The sequence below is a fragment of the Pyrgilauda ruficollis genome, unplaced genomic scaffold, assembly GCF_017590135.1.
Source record: "Pyrgilauda ruficollis isolate IOZ18807 unplaced genomic scaffold, ASM1759013v1 scaffold20, whole genome shotgun sequence".
NCBI lineage: Eukaryota > Metazoa > Chordata > Aves > Passeriformes > Passeridae > Pyrgilauda > Pyrgilauda ruficollis.
The window spans coordinates 3,320,931-3,339,494 of record NW_024519207.1 but is presented as its reverse complement, the minus strand read 5'-3'; the positions used below and the strand labels follow the sequence as shown (position 1 = coordinate 3,339,494).

General features: G+C 40.9%; 1 protein-coding gene across 4 annotated transcripts in view; it reads left to right on the top strand.

Annotated features, from left to right (window-relative positions):
• The first annotated feature begins 6,443 nt into the window (after window positions 1–6,443).
• Window positions 6,444–18,564, top strand: part of FNDC3A (fibronectin type III domain containing 3A) — a 110,577-nt gene continuing 98,456 nt past the window's right edge. For 3 of the 4 annotated variants that reach the window (XM_041466883.1, XM_041466882.1, XM_041466878.1), the window contains exon 1: window positions 6,551–6,643. The gene's annotated coding sequence lies outside the window, so the exon portion shown is untranslated. Of the gene's footprint in view, window positions 6,490–6,550; window positions 6,644–18,564 lie in introns of those variants that run through there. The other variant, XM_041466879.1, reaches the window with a different exon arrangement.

Below are 18,564 nucleotides of genomic sequence, written 5' to 3'. Positions count from 1 at the left end.
GGGGGCTAAAACAAATTCACTTACAACACATGATGATTAAAAAGAAGGAAACTACAATTCTAATAACAAAACAGACAGTTTCTACTGCTTGTAGCACTGAGCTGCCTTAGCTATTTCCTGTCATAGGAACCAATTGCCAGTTGCTTGACACTGCTAACATCTCTGAGACACCTCATCAACCATGACTTGAGCTTTTCACTGCACAGATCTTCAGAAGACAAGACTGCTCTTTCTACTCATCCTGGTTTGAAGATTTTTCAATGGCTTCATTATTCTGAAGCTGGTGAAGTATACTTGATTTCCACTGTCATGGAGTTTTTAGGTGTGAACAGCATTTGTCTAAATACACAGATTATTTTTCACATCATCTGGATCCTTCATTTGGAAGAAAAATACTTGAACTAAATATGAAAGGAACCTCCAAGCTACCATGAAGCAGTTAAATTCTTATGGAAAACCACAAAGAATGTTGGTGACATGCTAAATATTCAGACTTCTTGGGGAAAAATCAAACAAACAAAAAATCCAAACCAGGAAAATCTGAATGAAGAAACTAATTAGTATTCCCTGAGCACATTCAACTCAGGCTGTTATCTTGCCAGACAGGGACTTGCACTGCAAGATCTTTTCTTGAACAAGCTTGAAATGCGCTCTTATGTGAAGAGGTTGATGAAAACTTTCTTCAACTTCTTTGTTTTCAAGCAGAACATGAGTCTGGTATTTCAAAGGGCTGGGGAAAAAAGAGTCACAGCACAACCCCCAAGTCCAGCATTTCAGGATGAGATAATGGAAATCTTGTGCTTTTTAGAACTCATCAGTATAGGGGCATAGCTGCTCAAATAGGACAGGTAACTTCCTCCCTACTCAACTAGGTCAAAAAGTCCTAAGCACAATCAGTCCCTCCTAAACTCTGCCAGATACAGCTCATCACCAAAAGAAAGAATTTCACATTTGACTCTCAGTGGTCCATCAGATGAAAGCTATTATTTACCCCAAGAGCAAATCTCCTGGAAAAATCTAAACTTGCATTAGAAATTCCTGAATATTCAAGAAGAAAAAAAGTCCTAAATAAATGTAGTTCAGTAACATATCCACTTGAATTCTGCATCTGAGTTTTCTAAGTCTTTGTTTTCATAAAATGGAGCTTTTAATGTCTAACTTTTCACCACATTTTGAAAAGGAAAGCTACAAAATTATTTCCAACCAACATCAAGGAGAAGCACAAACTCAAAGTATGCTTCTGGTAAGCAATTTGATTACAACCAGGGCTGGCTGATTATTCAACTTTATTTATCACAAGCCAACTGCTAACTAGGAGATCACTAAAGACAGTTCAAAAATACCTCCGTTCATAAAGTCAAAAAAAATCAGTGTTTTCTGAAAGTGATGAGGACAATAAATATTGCTTTGTTGGTGTTCACAACCACTGTTTTAAATATCACTTCAAGGCAAAAAATAATAAGAAAACATGGCTTTAATTCATGATGGGAAAATCACAGTTCTACTAAGTTGCTGATTTCAACAAATAACGATTTGCAAGGTACAAAATGATCAGTTGCAAGAATGCCAAGGTCTATCTTACCATGATGCATTTTTCACTGTTTGAATTTTAATTTTTTGACTCGAGTTTGAAAAGTAATATTATAACAAGTAGGTTTACACCATGTATTTTTTCCATTTTAATAAAGTAAAATAAATTAATTTGAGTTCTAAACCATGTATTTCATCTTTGTGTGTATGTATTTCACTTTTCCTGTTGGCAATTGTTCACACCAGAAAAACAAGTGCCATGCAATTAGGTTGCTCTGTCATACGTGCTCCAGTGAATGTTTTTGAAGTCTAAATCATTGTACTAAGGTTAAAAAATTTTGACTTGTTAGTTTTTCTTAAAGAATTTTGTTTGGTTTAGCGCTTGAACACCTTAAGTGCACATTTCCATACTTGTTCTTTTTATTCAACACCAATTCTAAGAGTAATCCCGTTGAAATCAAGGTAATTTCTTCGAGAAAAGGAAATTAGTCAATAGGAGGGAAATAGCAGATTCCAGCTAACCTCTGAAGTTAAGAAACTGCAATTTCCCTCAAACTCCTGATTCTGTGTTGGAGTTACTCCTGTAATGTGGAGTTGAATGGTTGAATTTTGTTGCCTCTGATGGAATTAGTATTTTTCATCCATTTAATCCTCCCTTTCATTTTGGTATCATAATTTTAAAGTTTAAGCTTGTTCAGTCCTGTCATAGAATTATTAATTCATCATCCATGTCCTGCAAATCAGGTAAAGAAGAAAATGAGTTGTGGATCCGTGTCCATCAATGTTTTGAGAAAAGCATGGTAAAATATATCATACAAGACTTACTCTCTAACAAGTGTTAAAAAACAGTTATAGACATGATAAACATTCTATTATATGCCATTCCTCAACATGTTTTGAGTTCTACTAATTCACCAAATTGTGTAAAAACCACAGCTGATCACATCAATTAAATCTGAGATCCGTTTTTCCCCACAGACACTTATTTTACTATTGAGGTGAAACATGCTTAGCATTAAACTGCTGTCAGCAAACTTTTATTTTGATAAAACACTCTGATATTAAATTGGATTTTTTTACAGTTCAAAACCTTTCATACAAATAAGAAACCAACAAACAGTTTATACAGATTGGCAGCCTCTTTGAAAGCAATTTGGACAAATAAAAGAATACTATGCATCTCAGGTGAAGATACAGTATGCCCAATGACACAGAGGAATCAGCAACTCAATTTTGCGATAATAAAATTTTCTGCAATTTTTTTGCCAACACATCAAAATTAAACCTCATTCACCTTGCTATTATCTACAGCAAGTTTACTTTCAGGGAGTCATACGTTAGTTACTTGTTTTAGAAAATAAGCACCAGCTGCATTTCTTTAATTGTTGTGTATTACACTGACGCTACTTGTCTGGTAGAAGGCAACAGTGCTACTGGACTCGGCTTTCCTGGCCCACAGTCCATCCAAACTGCTCTCCTCTGGCCTCTGAGACCAGGGTAAACATCCCCACTCGTGTTTCAGGTGAAGTTTAGATGACAAGCCTGTTTGTAAAGACACTGTGAAGTCTGACTGCAGGTCTGCTGATCTACATTTGGCTACTGCTGCCCTTACAGGCTCAGGAAGCTGTGACAGCAGCAGAGCTGCCACTACTGAGAGGTCACCATTCTCCCCCCTGGCAGAGGTGCTACAGGTGATTATAAATTCAGCTGAAGTGTGAAAATGGGCTGTTCACTATGGAGGGACATGCTGTGTGTGAGAAACTTGCTGAACTCTCCAACTTAAGCTGCATTATTTTAACTTTGGAACTGGAGGTTTTCCCTATTTAACTATAGAATGTTTCATAGAACAGTTTGGTTTTGAAGGGATCTTTAAAGATCTAGTCCACTCCCCTGCAATGAGCAGGGTCATCTTCAACTAGATCAGGCTTACTAGAGCTCCATCCAACCTAGACTTAAATGTTTACAGGGATGAGGCTTCTTGCAAGGATGGAGAGAATTGGAGGATTGGATCAGGTGATGTAGGTCTTAAAACTATCATGAGTTTCTCAGTTCTGGTCCCAGCACCAGATTGCTACATGTTTTGCTGGATAAATACAACTCAATGCAAACCTGAAGTACTGACTGAAATACTGACTCAAACCTGAAACCTGACTGTTGTAACATCAATTCTTCTCAGTTGTCTGGAGTCAGTAACTTGGTTTGACTGAAACAGTGAGAGCCAGAGAAGGAGGGCTTTACAGTACATACCACTGTATGTAAAGAGGGTACTCCGCAATACATTCTTGTATTTGTCTCCTCACCTCTCCTCTGCTGGATTTAGATACAGTATCAATTTCATAAATGTTCTTCATTAGCACTTGGATGTGGATCTGGTACATTATTGTAAAGAAATTCTGTCTTGAATGAGTCCTTCTGGGAGTTCTGGAGTGGATGAAAGCAAGAGCATTTGGCCAATCATCTAGAAGCACCCGAGAACCATATAGGCAACTTAGGTTTGCAGATAATTCCAGTCTAGTTTAGTTTTGGTGTAGAAAAACCCATTTATTCACAAGCCCCTAAAGAGAGACAAAGAGGTCCTTATTCTGGTTCCCGATGCCTTCCACCCACTTTTAATATTATTGAGAATGATTTCTAGGTGACTTTAACCAGGTTTCCAGAAGAAAATGGAATTTCACATACATTTATTTATACACCTGTGAGCTAAAAAAGAAGGAAAAGGTGAAGAACTGTGCCGTGTAGTGCAAACTTACACACCACCAGGACCAGCATTTGGATGGGGAGAAGAGCCCTAAACACTCTCATCTATCCCCTGTCCCAGCTCTGTGTCTGCACCCATACACCCAAAACACTGCACAGATTTCTTGATTTTACCTGCAAGAGAAGTGTGGGGGAAGCAGCCCTGGGAAGCCAGGAGGAGGAATGAAGGAATGAATGGCTGGGAAGCCAGAGGAGGAATGAAGGACACTCCCTCCCAGGGCTCTCAGCAGTGGGACAGGTACAATCGGTGCCGCATCACCAGTTCAAACTGGACGCTCTGACACAAAGCCAGGATCAGTGGCTGCCTCCAGTGGTGCCCATGGCCACTGCTGCCACTGATCTTCTTGGCCCCACTGCCACCAGTGAGTGATGCCTGACATAAAGAACTGTGGAAACCCTTTGCTGTATTCTGCCACAGCTGCTGGCCAGTTCTGGAAAGCCATACTGAAACTGGAATAAGGCAGGAAAATCAGTGATCTTCCAACAGCTGTAACTGGCAAAAATCTCCAATTTATGCCCCTGAATGGTACGACCCACTAACGCTGTGCAGTGGCATTTGTTCAGCCCTGACTCATAGACAGAAGAATGCCGCTGAATGAATCACCAGCAGCATTTTCCGCAGTATCTAACGAGGTAGCTCATCCAAATATTGATCAGTCCCAAGTCTCTCTAGTTTTTGAGATCTGAGATGTCACAGTCTAGTATGCTATTCACCATGAAAATTCTGCATTTGGGAAAGGGAGGAACCAGGTGATGACCAAACATTGGTTGGTGCATCCTTTGTTGATAGGTGCTACCTTCTGCCTGCTGTGAGGCTATCAAAATTCTATGAGCATTGCTGAAATGCAAGAGAAACAGGAACTTAGTAAGTTAATAACAGAGAGCTTTAAGGCAAATTAACAAAACCACTTTATAAAACATCTCATTCAGTTTGGTCCACTGCTGCAGAAGGTCATTAAGCCAACACTGTAGTAAAATAATTTTGATCCACAACGCAGAAAGGACAAACGTTAAGCAAAGGATAATCACAAATTAGCATTCAGGACACCAGCTGAACATTGCAGGTGTTGAGGTGTTCCTCCCTACACAAGTGCCTGGAAAAGCACATTTCTTCCCCTTTCCTCTCTGATGTTGGACACTACATGCTTGGGCAGCAGGCACGGGGCGCCTCAGGTGCCCACAGTCCTGCCCTGCTCAGCCCCCACCTTTTGACTTTCACTGTCATAATGGCTGTATAGGAAAGAGGCAACCCTTCCTACCCTTTACTCCACCCAGCAAGAGCCCAGCCTGGGCAAACCCCATGGCTTGAGTTGCATATTACAGGAATTACTACTGCAGAAACCACATAAAACAATGGAGAAGAAGCCTTACAAGAAGCAGTGCAAGTGCACCAGTGGGGTGGCTTTGGTGCCCAGCATCTCTACAAAACACACTTCTGCTATCCCAAGAGACTGTCATAACTGATGGAACCCAAAGTCATGGACTACATGAACTCAAAGGATATTTTATGGACATTTTGCAAGGGCGGTCCGTCGACTAATGGAATGACATCTGTGTATTGTATCAAACTATGGGAAGAAGGATGGTGGCTAGTGAAGTTGTATTGAATAGTGTGAGGTCTGGCCATGGTGTATGGAATAAGGGGTGGAATATGTGTGTGGCTGGGACAGAGCTAAATTTCTAAACAGTGGCTGGTATGGGGCTATGTTTTGGGTTTGTGCTGAACACAGGGCTGATAATGCAGAGACGTTTTTGTTATTTCTAAGCAGGGCTTACACAAGCAAGCCCTGACCCCAGACGCCAGTAAGGTCAAGGTACGACCGACACCGACACCGACTCCGACCCCGACACCGACCCGGACCCACGGACGCCCCCTGGCCACGCCCTCCCACAGGCCACGCCCCATCGGCCACGCCCCCATAGCACAAAAACCACGCCCACACATTATGGCCCCGCCCCTCCCTCCAGCCGACGCCACCGCCCACCCGCACGGGAGGACTCTGCGCAGGCGCACTGAGCGCCCGAACCAACTGCCCCCTCGCGGCCCCCCCAGCCCTCCCCAAAGATGGCGGCCGCGCGGAGCCGGGCGAGGCGGCGGGCAGCGCTGAGGCGGCGGGGCGGGGGCGGCGGCGGGAGCGGGGGGCAGTGACAGCTGCGGGGAGGGCAGGAAAAGGCGGCGGAGCGGCGGCGGCCGGAGGGCAGGTACCTCGAGTGGGCGGGCAAAGGGGTGGGGTGAGCGCCGCCCCTGCCCGAGCTGCGCCATCGGGAACTCCCCCTGGCGCTCCCCGCCTCGGCGCCGCTGCCCGCTGGCGGCGGAGCGCGGACCGTTAGCCGGGAGAGCCGCGGGGCCATGGCGGTGAGTAGGCGCTGATGGCGAACCGCCGCCTTCCCCTCCGCGGGGCGGCCAGAGGGGTGCGAGGGGACGGGGGCAGCGCCGCTGCCTGCCCCGGTGCCCGAGGAGCGGCGCTCCCCGCCGGGGAGGACCGGGAGCCGGCGCCTCCGATGGAGCCCCGCGAAAGAAACTTTGTGTCTCCCTCCCCTCGGTCGCTCGGAGGTGCCTCTGCCGGCCGGGGCGCGGGGATCCGCCCGCTGTCAGCGCCGGGCTGCGGCGCGGCGGCCGCGGGAGGAGGCGGTGGTTGAGCCGGAGAAAGAAGCAGATGCGGAGCGCGACCAGAGCAGCTGAGCCGGCTGTGACAGGCGGGGAGGAGAAGGCAGTGGTGGTGCTCGACACCTCTTTCTCGTTCTTGTTGTTTTGTTATTGTTGCTGTTGCTCTCCGCCTAAGCCGTACAGGTTCCCTCGTAACGCCCAGCTAAAGGGGTTGAGCGTCTCTATGTAGATAAAACAGCTTTCCCGAAAACACGGTAATCATCTTGCCGACTCCTAGCAGAGGCATTATTCTTTCAGCAGGTTTACTCCCGATTCCCCCCTCCCTGAATATCGCCCAACCTAAACAGAAACTTTTCGTTGCTTCCAGGCAACTTAGAAAGTGAAACCAACTAAAAGCAAAAATGAAACTTTTCAGCTGATTTTTATTGTTTATTGAAGTAAAGAAATTAAGCAGCAGAAACAAGAGGAAATGCATTTGGTAGGAGAAAATGTTATAAATGGCACCTCAAGACGTGTTAGTCATTTGTTTAACCCTGTCAAAGGCATTTTATTAGCCACCTTTCATGTCAAGTGTTATTCTAGAACATTTCGCGTTACAAAGTAATCTCTGTGAAATGTTCTTTGTTTTTAGAATTTCAGTCTCCATTTGATTAAATACATACCTGATTAGAAATGCCTTAAATTTTCAAGGAGACTTAAAATCTCTAAATTTTTTTGCTGCTGGGTACTTGGCAGCTTCTGTCTTGGAAGCTGTAGGACGCAGTCCTGCTAAGCTTTCTGCTTAAAAGAAGCTATTTTGTTGCTATGGCAATGGGAAACTTTCTGCTTTATACAGTGTAGAAATATAACTAATGTGAATCTGCATCCGTAGATGTGTTTATTTGCTGTGTTGTGAAATAGTATGAGTCACAGCAAATCAGTGGTCCTTAAAATTCAGAGAGGATGATCAGTTACATTTTCTCTGCCTTCTTTTTCATTTTTCAAGGAAATGGTCTCAAATAATTATGAAATTTAATCCCATGATGAATGGAGAAGTAGCAAGCTGTCAGGTAGGAAGAAAGCTGTACACACGTGTGAAAGTCAGAATTATGAGCATCTCCAGCACTCAATGTTGGCAAATTGGATAGAGTTCTTGACAGCCAGTGTTTCTACTAAGCATGAGGGAGCAAGAAGGGTGCTGGTCAAGTTTGAAAACACGGCATCTAATCTAGATTCACTCTGTGTACACAAGTCATCTTGACACACATACATTGAATCTGGGAGTTGTTTGTGCAGACCACACCAGAGTGATTTTTCTGGTGGCTTTGGGGGAGAAAGTTGATGTGCTGTATGAGTTCCACAGAGGTACTGGACACTGATTTTTAGCAAATGAAGCCCGGGTTAAGAGAGACAGAGATCCTTGTCCTCAGAAAGGCCAGGACTCGCTGATCTGTTGCTTAGCTCACTTGGTCGGGGGGTGAGCAATCGGCTTTGAACAGAGTCACAGGCTGACTACTGTAGATGATAACATTAAAACAGATTTAGGTGAGTGTCTCAGGTTTTTCTCGGGGCACATGGAGCTGTTCTGAGGCTTTTTGCTGTATGACAAGCTCTGGGTGTATGAGTTTCATGAGGGTCAGGTCATTACTCCCAGCAGTAATTGCCTGATTTCAGTCCGTTAGTGGCATTTCTACATTTTTCAAGTTGGAGTTTCTACTAGCTTGTGAACTTAAAACTCAAAAGCTTTAGATTTCTGTAGGCAGTGATGTAATAGAGCTGCAGAAACTTGGATTATTATTTGGATTAGTAACTCATTTGCTTTGGGCTGTGAGTCCTATGGATCTTGGGATGCTTTTCTTTGTTAACCTTTGCCTTGTGGCCATTTAATTTTACTTGAATTTGGACCTCCATCGGCTAACTCAGTGTTATGCCAATGATCATTTTGGCTGAAGATCTCAAAGAGATCCTTTAGAATTGTTATTGCAGCTTTAACTGCTTAATTGAACATGTTTCTGCAGTGTTCTGCCTTAGGACTTGTGAAAAACTCTTAAAGCCTGACTTGACGAGAGGTTCAATTTTTCATCCTTGTCAGTACTTTCTCCTAGATGGTTTTAACATCTAAATGCTTTTAGATGATGCCACAATCTCCCTTGCTGGCAGGTCACTTCTGCAACAGTGTATGCTGTTGTACATGTGTTGGTCTCTAGAAATACTGAATGCTGGGAAGGTGTTGTGTGCTGCAGTTCTGATTGTCTCTTGATGGCTCTGTCAATGGCAAATCCTGTAACGCAGCCCCGTCCCCATTTTTGGGTTGAACTGGCAAACATGCAGTGTTCATTGCCAGACAGATACCAGAGAAGACAGTTCTTGTGAGGATGCAGGCCTATTTCCTAGACAGTGTTGTCTGCATCCATTGATGTTCCTTGGCAGTGCCTTCTGGAACCTCAGGAATTCTTATCTTCTTCTAGCAACTTTGTATCTTTTTTTCACCTCCACTGTCTAATTGTTGTGGGATTTCTAGTTCAATCTCTGCTAAAATGTCTACAGATAGTGTCATGTTCCATCAGTGCATTTCTGTTATCTAGAATATGAATTGGATTCTCTCTGTTATAGGTGTCAATAACACTTGTATATTTTATCGTTGATTTCTTTAAGACTGTTGGCTTGGGGAAATTCCCAGGCAATTTGTAGTAAAATTCAACTGCACCGCAATTTAGAGTGCATGAGTTGAATTGAGAGCTGATGTTTTTCCTGTAGGACCAGATCTCAGTAAAAATGGATCTGACTTGGACTGTCAAGTCTTTAGTTTAACTAAAAGATACTGTCTGTATCTAAGGAAAGCGATAATAGTTTGGAATGAGTACACTGCTTTTTCTGTTCAGCAAACATGAACAATGTTTATTTTGCTCATGGGGCCAATGTTTCCTGAGCTACAGAAATGACTGGTTTTTTGCTTGTTCTTTGCCATATACAGTAAACTTTGAGCTTCCTTAATGCCGATGTTCACTTGATGTCAATAGAAAACCATTACCAGCCTTTTCCTTAATCTTCTCTATTCATGAAGTTTAGTAGTTGTGTTTACATCCAGTGTTATTTTGGAGTGTCATCCTCAGGTCTGTATTTTGTAGGGCTGGTGAGGTAGCAGGATGTTTAGGAAATGTCTGTAATACTTAATACTATTACATGTTTCTTGTAGGTTGTCATCTTTAATTTTTCCAATTAATTTACATTTGGTTTCAGATGGAACAAATATTTTCGAAGTCATTTTGTTTGCCCCCCAGAAATCTGGTCCTATTCCAGCTGCTGACACACTCTTGAGCCTGTAACCAGTGAAAATCTGCAGACTTTTTGCTAACCTGTCCTAGATAACTTTAATGAAGTGTAAATTCAAATAGCATTTGCTATGCTCTTTTGTCAATAATGAAATAGAATTTTTAGCTGTTCCTTTCATGGTGGACTCTTGATGTACTCACTTGTTAGGTTATGCACCTTTTCTTGGTTGTATTGGTAATCTGTTTTGGTTACAACACATGCTGCAGAAACTGTTGGTATTCACTTTGATGGCACAGTTGTGTAGAGCACTGGATGTATTGTTTTAGAAAGCTTTTGTATTCAGAATTGCAGTAGTTCAAGAATGAAATATCTTTTTGTTTTCTAAATACTTTATTAAAATTTCAGCACCATGCTCATTTGTGATATCTTCATAGCACATTTCAAAATTAGTTAGACTGGACCTGCTTAGCCCTCTTTGTTCCTAGCTCCAAGTAAACTTTCACTGTTTATGTCTAGGAAAGCACTTTTATTGGCCTCAGTCTCATCAGACCTACCAATATATCTACCAGTGTTCTTAACAGAATTTTGGTTTTTGTCTCCCTTTAAGTTGGACCTTCTTCTCTTGCTGTTCTGCAGTCAAAACATCACTTAGGCTAATATTGGTATCCTCTCTTTTGGTTTAGTACCTTGGGCATCAAACACCGCCCCAACACCAGTCCACAGAAGTTAATCAGGAGCACTGAATATGCCTATGATGTACCTTCTCCCAGTTTTGCTGCCAGAGTTTTTCCAAAGCAGTTAGGACACATGAGAAGATACACTGCAAAATTCTGCATTTATAGACAGTAGAAAATATTGTACCTTACTGTATATTGAATGACTTGGCGCATAACAAGTTGTCAAAAATTAAATTATCTACAAGTTTGCAATTCCAGTTTGACCAGTAGAGGTAATTTTTATTACGCATTAATAAGAAGAGCACAGCACTTTCTAAGATGCAATAAATGTCTTCAACAAGGTCCGAAAGGTATGGATAGGTAGTAACTGGAAGTGAAAAGGAATATGCAGGGCACGAATGTTAACTTTACCTTCTGCATAGCAGTTCTTTTTGAATCTGCTTTGACTTTTTTGTACCTTGGTTGAATTTAAATCTATGAAGCTCAGTTCTTATTTGCTTTTGATTTTGAATAATTTGAAGTGAAAAGAACTTAGCAAACGTTGAGCTTTAGTGTTACCAGTAAAAAGTAAAAGAACTCTGTAGTTCACATGTGTAAATACTCCCTTGTAAATGGGGTTGAGTTTCCCCAGCATATAGACCCAATGTCTGTGGCATACAGGATCCTACAAGCATGGGCTGCTGCCCAGCTCGTCTCATTTCCCCTCACTAATGTAGCATACTACATACCAGATCTTACTCCTTTGATTATAAAATAAATCCTTCTTCTCTAAGTTCCAGTTTTTAAACTGCAAGGTTTTGGGGTTTTGTAGTTTGTTGCCCTTTTAACTGGAAGAACTTTATCTACTAGATAACTTCACAGAAGGAAATGGAGACAACAGAATAGCAAGTTGAGTAATTTTACTCTCTGGCAGAAGAACACATTTTAGTTAGGGATTGCAAATCAAGTAGTAATGGTCTGCAAAAAGTGTGCAGGTAGCTGGAAACTAATCTGTAAGTAGAAATTGAATGGATAAGAAGGTTCAGCACAAACTTTGGTGACTTGCAATGTCTTGGCAATGAGAGAGAGCCGTGACTATAACTATGCAGTAATATTTCAAATTACATATTGATAGACTTTCTACAGTAAGAATAAATGTCATAAAACACAAGAGTTACCATGCCTCTGCAAATCCTGTAGAGTCTATTAAAAATGTAAATTGGGAGGGCAACACTGTAAGACAAGTATAAACACATTTAGTCTAGTATGAAAGTGGATTGAAGATACTGAAATGAAGTACTAAGAAGTTAGGACTAAAAGAAGCAGTGGAAGTGAGCATTGACTGTTGGCAATGATTAATCGTAGAATAGAAGCAGCTGTATTTTGTGTTAATTTGTTCAGGCTTGCTAATAACTTGACTGCCCCCATTTAAGAATATTAGTTTATCTGTACAGTCTGCTCAGTGGCAGCATTTCAGTGGTGAGGATAAGTTACATAAATAAAGTAATAGATCTTAAAAGTATCCCAGTGCATTTAAGTATGTATATCATGGCAATACAGCTCAAAGCAAAACAGTTTCTGACTTTGTGACTGTATTGTTGGTAACAAATTGACAGCTATTCAGTGTTGCAACTTCATACCTAAAAGAGAAAGCGAAGAGCAGCTTGTTCTCTTGACTTGATTGGGCAATCAAACTAGTTGGTCCCCTGGTGTTTTGATTAACTAAAACTTTTCTAGGAGGATGGTGTGGAACCTGGGAGAAGGGGTTGCTAATATCACCTGAGAAACCCACTGTCGTTTTGCTGGTCTTGCCCTTCAATAGTTACAGATACTCCTCTGTTGGGGAACTCTTGAATGAGTAGCTTCAAGACTTCAAGAGTTGCAGTCAGGTTGAGATGCTGACTGGCTGGTTTTGTTTGGGGTTTTTTGGTTTTTTTTTTTTCCCTGTGGGGCACAAGTAACTGCTTCAGTGCCATTGTGACTGAGTTTAATATTAGGAAAGTGAAGCACCTAGTAGGGTGCCTCTTGACCTTTTTTACTATCATGATCTGTAGCGTCATGAATGTGATGCATTGACATTGGCTGAAGCAGTCCCTCTTGAAGCTCTTCCTCTGTTTATTCTTACATTTCACGTTCACTTGTGTATTTGCACATTTTTTGTGTAAAGTCAATCAGGAAGCTTCTGTGTTAAAACTGACCAATTCTTGTATGATTAATTTTAAACTGTGTCTGCTTGAAGTGGTGCAAGTGGGATCTGCTGAAACGATTTAGCAGAACTGACTTAGAGGAGTTTAAATTCTTGATAATAGAATGCCCTTCAAATGTGATTGTTAGGCCTCAAAAGACATTTTTTAGTGAATTTTTACTCTTTGGAAGTAGATTTCATATGTTGGCCTGATTTATCATGTTGTGTTGTTATCCTATTCCTTATGGAAGCAGAGATCTACAGCTTTTCCAAAATAATCAGTGGAGAGAAGTTTTAAAGTCTCCTAGACTTGTAGCCTCATTGATCCTACGTCACCTTACATTTGGATAGCACAGTTTTCATTTTTCAGAATGAACAGGAAAAAGCTGTTTCATAAGAGTTCTTTAAAAGCTGTTCATTCTGCTTGAGTCATGCACTCTTTGTAGCTCCAACACCAGCAGCTGTCTCTGCAATAAATTTATCTCACTGACCAGTTGCAGGCCTTATTATTTTATTAATAAAAATATATCTATGTTTTTAGTTTGCCTTAAAGGTATCATATGAAAAATTAATTTGGAAATTTCTCATTGCTACTCACAGCCTCTGAGAAAAGGGAGTCAATGACAAATGAGGAAGTAGCTTGATTTTTGGCATTGAATTTGCTTGTTTTCTTCAAAAACTAAGCATGTTATTAAACAGAAATGAAGGCAAAAGTAACAGTTAAGTGGGAAAGGCCAAGTTGGTTTTGAAGCCATGTGATTTTCAGAAAACAAACTGAAGGAAATCCAGTCCTGGCAGAAGCTTAGAAGAATCTAATTTTGCTGGTATAAAAGTAAAACTAGGAGGGTTTAAGGAAATTCTTGAGAGTTACAAGAGTGTAAAACAAAACATAGTTTAGATCAGTGTAGCATAAATAAAGTGGAATTACATTGCAGATTTTTTACAAGTGGTGCAAAAAATATGGTATGCAGTTCATTCTCCTCATTTCTTTGTGGGGATGATTCCCATCATTATCTAAATGGAGGATGTTCTCCCAGACAAAGGAGGTCACAGCATTGCACCCTGTGTGTCTCAGAGCATTGGATTTTTGTGCCTGCTAAAGACTAGGTATGGGTTTGCACCTGGCTGCTGACAGTTTGCTCTTTGGTTGTAAAATGCATGCTATCAAAGTAGTTCCAAATAAAATTAACAGATAATTCCAATTTGTGTTAGGTTTGCACTTATCCCTTACTAAAAGCTTAGAGTTCTTTGAAGGTATAAGAGGAATGGGCAAGTAAGTGGGAAGTACTGAATTCATCATAAGCAACAGCTTCAAGTTATGTGTACTTCATCCAGATAAGGATTGTGGATGGTTTTTTTTTTTTTAATAACATAATAATAAAAACAACATTTAAAAGCAGAATGTGGTCTTTTGAAGTAGTTTTGGTTGCACTGGTCTTGCTGTGTACAGTCAAGCGTTCAGCAAGCTGAGCTAGTCTGTGTCCATGAACATATTGTGCCTTTATGGATGACTGGTTTATAACTGTCTAGTTTTTCCTCTATATAGTCTTCACCTTCAAAACTTTTGTTTCCTACATCAGCTCCTATTAAAAACTTAGCCTCTTTGGCTCAGATTCAAAAACTGCTGGCTTATGAATACAAATGCATTAAACTTGAACAGCTGGGGTATTTCCAATTATCTACTATGCATTCTTATATAGGTTATAGTGCCTATGGCATGAATGCATGAACTGCATTTGAAGCTGCTCCTAAATCATTGTGGCTTATAGTCTGGAGTACGAAGGTAACCTGACATAAGTATTAATTTACTATAGCACACTAAACACCTACAATGCTACGGTTTGCTGTTGTGGAGCTTGGCCATGCTTGCTCCAAGTAGATCGGGGTGACTATTGGGCGTGAGTCAGATCTGGTAACTGTTCGGCTGTTGACATGCACTTGCATTTGCTCAGCAGTGTTCCCTTCGCAGGAGTACTGCATTAATTTTACACCTTTTAGTGTTCATCTTCTGGTGGTTTACATAGTATGATCAGTTGTGTATTGTGTTTCTCAGACTTTGAGAATTATCTTGAGTGAGTGTCTGTGATGCTTGAAGTATTTCCATATTGATGGTAGATGTTGTAGATTCTTTTTTTTTTTTTTTTTTTGATAGGAACTTCCAGTGTTTATTAAAACTTTTAGCATATCTTCACTCTTAAGTGACTGTCAGACTTTGACTTTGTTGATTTACTTCATGAAACAATACTGTTTTTATAATTTTCCTATATTGCCTATCTGCAATTTTAGTATTATGAGCAGCACTGAAGGGAATAGCCATTTCACTTTCACTGTACTTAAAAGGAGGTTGACAAATCAGTGGAAGAGAAATGTTCCCCACAACACTCTTCTTCTAACAAAAAATAACCCTTTTCTGCTCCGCTGGAAAGTATTTTATCAAGTGTCCCAGGAAAACATTTCTGAAACAGGAAAAATACTTTATCAGGAACAAAGTGTATATTTTAAATAAATTGCGTACTAATTGAAATAGTTAGTTCAGAACTTTAAAAGTTGGTGTACTGTAATTGCCAAATCTGAAACTCTTTGACTGGAAAATGTGGTAAATGTACAGGGAGGGAGAGAAATTAAAATCCTTCTGCTCAGTTCTGATTCTTAAAAACAAACACAAAACTCTTCAGCATGCTTCATAACTTTAATAGCTCAGCTACAACCTTATGGATCTCTGGGTAATTATATTCTAATACGTTTCTACACCAGCTGCATCAGTCTATCTGAGCTTTTTCCAGTAGTGCATTAAGTGATATTACTAACATCTGTTGTATATTCTTTGTTCTTTCCTCTTCACCCTAGGGCTGCATTGGAATATTCTAGAATTTTCCTCATTTTAGCATATTTGTATGTCTTGGGCACTTCTATTCGTCCACTCTTGTCTCATAAGTTCTGAACTGGGTGGCCAAATTGACAGATTAGAAGGAATTGCCTTTTTTTGCTTCAGCCATTTGAAAGATGTTTGTTTTTCAAGTGTATCTGCTGTCTCCGTATTGGAGAAGGCAGAATTAAAGCATTTAATGCATTAGGATTGGGTGATGGTTTTATGGTTTTTTAGGTTCTGTAAATTCATTCCTTGGTCTTTGGCAAAACCTAGGTATTGTCTCCTATTCAGAAAAGCTTTTATTTCTTACTGGAAGTTATCTGGACTGGAGGATGGGCCTTGCCTGTGTTTCCTGGGGGAAAGGAAGCGTGAAGACCCAGGTGAAGAAGGAATGCACACCTGCTCTGCTGTGCTGAACCCACTGGGAAAACACACCTTACGGCAACCTGGAATTGGCAGCTGTAATGTGATACTGCTTGAAGCATGTATGAAGCTGCAGTACTGACAAAGAAATCATGGAAAAGCCCTGAGTTTGTTACTTGTATAATATTGTTGTAGCAACATACAGTTTGGAAATATTTAGTATTGATTTCATGAAGCCAGTTTCTTACACTGCATCCTTTTGTGTTAGGTGCTTTTGTCTTGTCCCCGCTTAAACTTCTGTCCTTGTGTTGTGTAGAATTCACAGCTCTTCTCAACAGCCTCTCTGGAATAATAAAAGTTTGTGTCTGTTGTTCACTAGATTTGACAGAATTAGGATGTGAAAGAGTATTAAGTTGCTGTAAGCATTGTGATGATGCGTAGGTAGGTAGAGAAGCAGTACTCTGTAAATCATGAAAACTGAGGAAAAAAACACCAATGCGAGTTTCTCCTTCAGAAGGCACCAGGGATACCACAGTGGAGAGTGGCCTTGTAAGTCCTCTAATTGCAAATAAATAAATTAATTATATTTTGTATCAAACTCAATAATCAGAAGCAGTGAATCTCTAGGAAAGGAGTGGCCCATATGTTTTTCTTGTACACAGCACTGTTACTAGCTATAACTACATTTATCACGGTAGTGCCTATATCCTAACTGAACTGGAAAGCTTGTTTGTGTAGGATGTTCATGTGAAAGTGTAACTTTTTAATTTGTAACTTTCCTCTGATGTGGCCTTCCTCTTTTAAGAGAAAGGCCAGATTATAAAGCCGTTTTGTTATGGACAGAATTATGTGTATGTCTTCCAAAGTTTGAGCCTTGGGTGTCCAAGTCTGAGTTTTGATTAGCATTGTCATTGTTGCTTTGAAATTTGAATTGAGGCTCTGATAGCTTTTAAGAGCTTGGAGGCAAGCTGTGGTCCTCTCTTTGGGTTCTGACCTACTGTGAATCATTCAACTCTGGCATTATGTGTTGTGTTTTGTTTGACTAATATTCTGGAATTCATAGGAGAATTCTGCTTGACAGGATCTTTGGAGATTGCCTTCTTCAGCCCTTTGTTAGGACCTTACATGGTCAAGTTTTGATTTTCTACAGCACTAGTCTCCAAATTTTTTGGTCATGCACCCCATAAGAAAAGAATGTATTAAGCATGCACCTCCAATATATGTAATCTTTAAAATTATATGCATATGCTACTCTATTGATATATTTATGCTATAAAGCATATAAAAAAAAGAAAAAAGATGGAGATGAAAACCAGTGTTTAAAAGGGCTTTTTTTTTTTTCAGTGACAAAAAATATTTTCTTCTCACACGCCAAGAGTTTGACGTTTGAGTTTGTTCTGGGGTGTGTTTACCCCACTTTGGAGACTACTGATCTACAGGATTAAGAATTTTGCAGCCTCTCAGGGCAAGGTATGCCAGTGCTACACCTCTCTCATTGTCAAGATACCTTTTTTTTATCTTTACAGACAGACGGAATTTCCAATGGTGCAGTGCATGCCCATCACAGAATCACAGGATATGCTGAGTTGGAAGGGACCTGTCACGATCATAGAGTCCAACTCCTGGCACTGCCCAGGACTCCTCAGGAGTCATGCCTTGTGTCTGAAAGCATTGTCCAAACACTTGTGCTTTTGCAGCACACCTCCAGGAAGAGTTTGATTTAAGGCTCTCAACCAACATCCTTCAGGTAGTGGTATCCAGCTAGCAGGTGACTAGTGGCTACCCTAGTGCTCTTAGCTTCTCCCTGTCTTTCAGGGGCCTAAGCCCAGGAGCAGTCTTTGTGGCATCTCTCTTTTAATGGGAGGAGGAGTAAGTGGCTGAGAAGAGAAAACCAAACATGGTATTCCAGATTCCAGCTTATTACCACTGAATAGCAGGGAGTAATCTCCTCCCTCAGCCCACTGGCTGAACTTCTCTGCTAGTACAGCCTTGTATGCCTTCATTGCTACAGGACACGTGCTGCTGACTCATGTTCTTTTACCTTGGTGATCCAGCTGATACAATGCTGATGTGTTTTTCAGAGACTATCCTTAAGGTCAGCTGCTAGCCTCTTGGAGAAATGCTGATCCTTTGAATGTGCAGAGGAAGTGCACTGAATGCACTGCCCAATGATCTCAGCCTTACAACACTCCTTAACCCTTAACAGTGAACAACTGACAGAGTAAAAAGCAGCATTGTATTGTGCTTTACAACTTGAGGGTAATGCCACAGAAACAATAAAATGCCTTCAACAAATCTGAAGGCATTTAAGGATGGAGTTAAATTGTCATTACAGTTCAGGAAG